The 4,730-nt window shown below is 44.0% G+C and overlaps 1 long non-coding RNA gene and 1 pseudogene across 1 annotated transcript in view; both read left to right on the plus strand.

Moving 5' to 3' along the window:
* Nucleotides 1-983, plus strand: part of LOC127919407 (uncharacterized) — a 2,166-nt gene extending 1,183 nt beyond the window's left edge. Inside the window, exons 2-3 of the long non-coding RNA XR_008102880.1 lie at nt 270-410; nt 904-983. This is a non-coding gene — a long non-coding RNA (uncharacterized LOC127919407). The remainder of the gene's footprint in view (nt 1-269; nt 411-903) is intronic.
* A 28-nt stretch (nt 984-1,011) lies between these two features.
* On the plus strand, nt 1,012-4,045 carry LOC127919408 (DCN1-like protein 3; annotated as a pseudogene).
* Nucleotides 4,046-4,730: the final 685 nt, after the last annotated feature.

The raw sequence follows: 4,730 nt of genomic DNA on the forward strand, positions 1-4,730 counted from the left end.
TTTCAATAGCTAAATGTGATCAGGGGCGGTTCTCTTGTAGCTAAGTGTTTCATCATCAAATCATGACTATTGCTAGGTGGCTTATGAATCTTGAGACAGCTGGAAGCTATCATGAATTTCTCATGAGTCACAGAATATTTCAAATGTATATAATTACAAGCTCACACAAAGGAGAAGGTTTAGGCATATTTGTTGCTATAGTTTGCTGTGGGAATACCCTGCTACGTAGTAACTGACTGCTTTCTCGATCTCAAATGACAAATTCACAGCAAGTAAACAAACTGAATCTACATGTGGGAGAATGCTTATGGTGACAAGATGGTGTGTGTCATACAGCATTGCGGTCACTACAATGGAGCAGAAAAAGATGACACCATCTAGAGTGGTCAATGCATTCTGAGGAAGTGTCTGTAAGTATTTATCAGCACCAACCCTTTTCTTGCTCTATCTCTGAACTACTCTGAACAGACCACTTCTAATTGTTTTATCTTGTGGTTTCTATGGTTAAAAACATCTTGTTGTTAAGTATTTTAGTCTGTTTCTATGATAATCCATGCTATATACGGCTCCTCTCTATAAGTGTTAAAACAGCCCTCCAGTTTGATTTGGACCCCCCCCCCCCTCCTCCTCTCCATGGTACAGTACCAGCTTCTATGGTACCAGGGCCAGGCTTCAAAAAGCTGCCAGGCCCTCCACCCTTCTTCGTTGGTGGTGATGTAGCCTACTGTATGATCTTCATATGTTTTTCTAGCTTGCATTTAGTGGTCGTTTTCTCTAGGAATTATCACCTCAGTGTTGTGGCTTTTGACCCTTTGTGACTAGCAGCTTTGTTGATCCAGTGATTCATTGTCACTGTTATTGTTGACTCTGTGTGACTGTGTTGGACTCCCTCCTCTGTCTCAGGGCTCAAGGGCATGTTGAGACGTCTCACCAGGCCAGAGCAGAGGCGTCTAGGTGGGGCAGGCAGGGCCTGAAGGAGGTGGGCAGACCGTGAGAACCAAAGCGAGCGACATGGGCCAGTGTGTCACCAAGTGTAAGAACCCATCGTCCTCGCTCGGGGAGCAAGAGTGGCGACAAGGAGCCTGGGTCCAAGTCCCACCACAAGAAATGCGGGGCACGGGAGGCAGTGGGGGAGGAGGACACAAGGAGGAGCCCAGCTCCCTGAGCAGCAAGGCCTCCAGTGAGCTCATGTTCAATGGCACCAAGAATGCCTTGGAGGTCACCGTGGAGACCACGATGATCCCCACATCGGCCATGATGGGGGACCTGAGGAATGAGGAGCACTCGGTGACAGATAGGAGGGGCCGTCCTTGCTGCGCATCGAGGAGCTTTTCTGCTGCTACAAGGACCCGCAAGAGGAGTCTATCTTGGAGGAGGGCATGGAGAGGTTCTGCAACGACCTGTACGTGGACCCCGCCGAGTTCCGTGTGCTGGTCCTCGCTTGGGAAGTTTCAGGCTGCCACCATGTGCAAGTTTACAAGGTGAGAGATGGGTTGTGAATGGGAAGGGGTAGGCATAAGACTAAGAAAACGCTACATCAATGTGTTGTTGCTGATATTCAGAGAATATCTTCTGAGAAGATTCCTCGAGTCAAGTATTGGTCCAAAAGAGACCATATTAGCTCATAATGTCTTATGCTAAACTCTGATCAAATTCAAAAATGTCTACAGCTGCCATGCACTGTCTGTTTTAGGCTAGTTTCCTGTTACTGTGCAGTGTTTCAATTAACATTGTTCTGGCTGGCCACCCCCCCCCACTCGTTTCTGTAGCTCACACTTTATAGTTATAGGGCACAAATAGAATCAGTCTCTGGAGATGACACTGCACTCTGCAATAAGTGGCTGAGATGAGTATGGAGTGGACAGTGTGTCTTTCTGAGGGTCTATTCCTCAGATGATTTTGTCTCATCAATTGTCATGTAATGTCTGAAAATTGGACCTATTACGATCATTTTACATGAAACAAAATGTTCCCATCTGAGCTACCTAGCTACCTAAACTTTGAAAGTTTTACTGTTGCTTTGCTGTTCAGACCAGGTCTGATTTAATGTCTGCAGTATAAAATGGGGTGGGGGAAAAAAGGCATATCAGAGGACATATCTGGCCAGGGTGTCATGTGCTGAAGCGACAGAAGCACAATATGGCAGGGTGACAGGATGTGGTGAAGTTTATCTCAGGGGCATCTTGCCCTTTCTCTCCCTGTGCTGTAAAGTGTCTGGGCCTGCTACACGTTATCATACTGACAAAGAGTTGAGAGACCAAGACGGCACGGTTATTTCCTTGCTTACTTTTCCTGACTTGTTTATGTTGAGGCCTAGATGATGTGATTTTATCAGTTTGATGGTAAGAGTTTCTCAACTGAGCTTATTGGCTTGAAATTGCCCCAGGTTGTCACGGACAGGTTTTTCTCCATAAGGCTTATTTAAGGTTGACATTATGTTGCAGCAAGGTTAAAGTTTTGTGTTTTTATATTAGTTTTATTTGTATTAAATTTAGTTTGTTAGTATTCAGACCTGATTTGCTAGTTTTATTTCACAAAAATATTTATATTTAGTTTTTTTTATATTATTTAGTTGCAGTTATAGTTTTAGTGTTTGATAGAAATCAGGTGTGGAGGCTCGGAACCATTTGTCAGAGTTGTTTGTTATTGTGTTTTTTGGAACGTTACCACATAGTGCCATGGCTTCATGGAACTCTATTCCACATCAGGTAACTGATGCAAGCAGTGGGAAATTAGGATAAACGGATAAAAATACTCCTTATAGAACAGCGAGGACTGTGAAGAGACCGACACACACACATACACCTGATAAGACACACACTCTACACACACGTACACATGGATTTTGTATTCTAGATATGTGGTAGTAGGGTAGTGGCCTGAGGGTATATAACTGCCTTTATGTTGCTAGACCCCAGGAAAGGCAGCAGCTAATTGGGATCTTTTAATAAATACAAATACCACAGAGAAGGCAGTAATATTAAAGGTGATCGGTTAGGTTGAAATTATAAAGTAAATCTCAATGTGACTTGGATTCAAAAGGAATAGCGCCAAGACTGGTGCAAAAACATGTGGTGGAAGCAAACTCTCCCCATGCTTACACCAATCCAATGCTTTTTAACTTTGGTAGTACATGTAAGAAGAATCAAGTTAGCTACATTTTTTCCCCACCATGTTAGCAAGTGATAGTGACGCACTAAGTAGACCTATTTGAAACAACACCATCTTCTGGCAGCATTTACCAGCCAGATTCTGTAGCTTGAATCTCTTGAAAACCCTGTTAGATTTTTTTGCCAAAGTTTACAATAAAACTAAACAAAAAGTTTACAATAAAACTGAACAATTCATGATGATTTGATTTAGTTTAAATCAAATATAGTTTCAGTGTTGTTAATTATTTGTCTAAATAGTTTTTTCATGATTCATTTTTTTTTATAATAACCTTGTGTTGTGGTCTATAACGCAGCCCTGTTTTCCTCCACCTGTCTATAGGAAGGAGTTTGTAGACGGATGCAGGGCAATCAAGGCAGACAGTCTCGAGGGCATCTGCTCCCGGTTCCCCTTCATGCTGCTGGAGGCGCAGGGCGAGGAGAACTTCAAGGAGCTGTACCGCTTCACCTTCCAGTTCGGCCTGGACGCCGATGAAGGCCAGCGCTCGCTGCAGCGTGACATTGCCATTGCGCTGTGGCGCTTGGTCTTCACACAGGACACGCCAGCCATCCTCGAGCACTGGCTGGAGTTCCTGGGCGAGAACCCGTCAGGTGTGCGGGGTATCTCGCGGGACACCTGGAACATGTTCCTCAACTTCACGCAGGCCATCGGGCCGGACCTGAGCAACTACAGCGAGGACGAGGCCTGGCCAAGCCTCTTGACACCTTTGTAGAGTGGGAGATGGAGCGCAGGAGAAAAGAAGAGCAGTTAAAGAGGGCAGAGGAGGAGGACAGGGGATGCACTGAGACAGATGAGAGCTCTCCCTCCAGTACAGACAGACTTGAAACAGAGGGTGGACGGGGCTCACAGACCTGGGGGCAATGACTATAGAATTCTGGGAAGGGAGGTTGGGGTGGGCGGAGTCTGACCTAAGCGAACTGTACATCTGTGAATCATTGGATGACAAATTGGTATTACTGTTATTCCTCTCTCTCCTTTTCTGTTGTGGTGGGCTGGGATTCGCTTCCACCCTGCTTTATTTCTGGTTAATGAAAGGGCTAAAATAACTATTGTTTAAGCACTTCTATTTAAGTTATTTGTTTTATTTTTCTTTAATATGTGTTTTAGGTAATTTGGACTTGTGGTCCATTTGAATCTTTCCCCACCCTTCCTAAACTCACAAAACAATCTCAGTATATAAGGTTGCTTTAAAAGCCAGGTGCCAGAAAGCCATACCCCAAGTCTCATATTTTTACAGCTTACATTGACCTGGAAACACTGGTGATTTGACCTCTCACCCAAAGACGCAGGCCTATTAAATTCTCATATTACATTAAGGGAAATCTAGTTGTCTGCAAATAACACCTTATTACCAGAACCTGAGCTTTACCTTTTGGGGTCAGTGAAATCAACTTGATTTTAAATAATGTTTTTATTTTGGAACAATATTTGAGTGTGGATGAATTGGCTTGTGTTTTGAAATGTGGACTATTTAAAGGGTTATTCTTGGCCTATCTATTGCCTGTAGTTGTGATGGCCAACCATGATTTGTTCAAAAAATGTGGTCGTACTCAAGCGTG

Source organism: Oncorhynchus keta, unplaced genomic scaffold (assembly GCF_023373465.1).
Source record: "Oncorhynchus keta strain PuntledgeMale-10-30-2019 unplaced genomic scaffold, Oket_V2 Un_contig_16569_pilon_pilon, whole genome shotgun sequence".
NCBI lineage: Eukaryota > Metazoa > Chordata > Actinopteri > Salmoniformes > Salmonidae > Oncorhynchus > Oncorhynchus keta.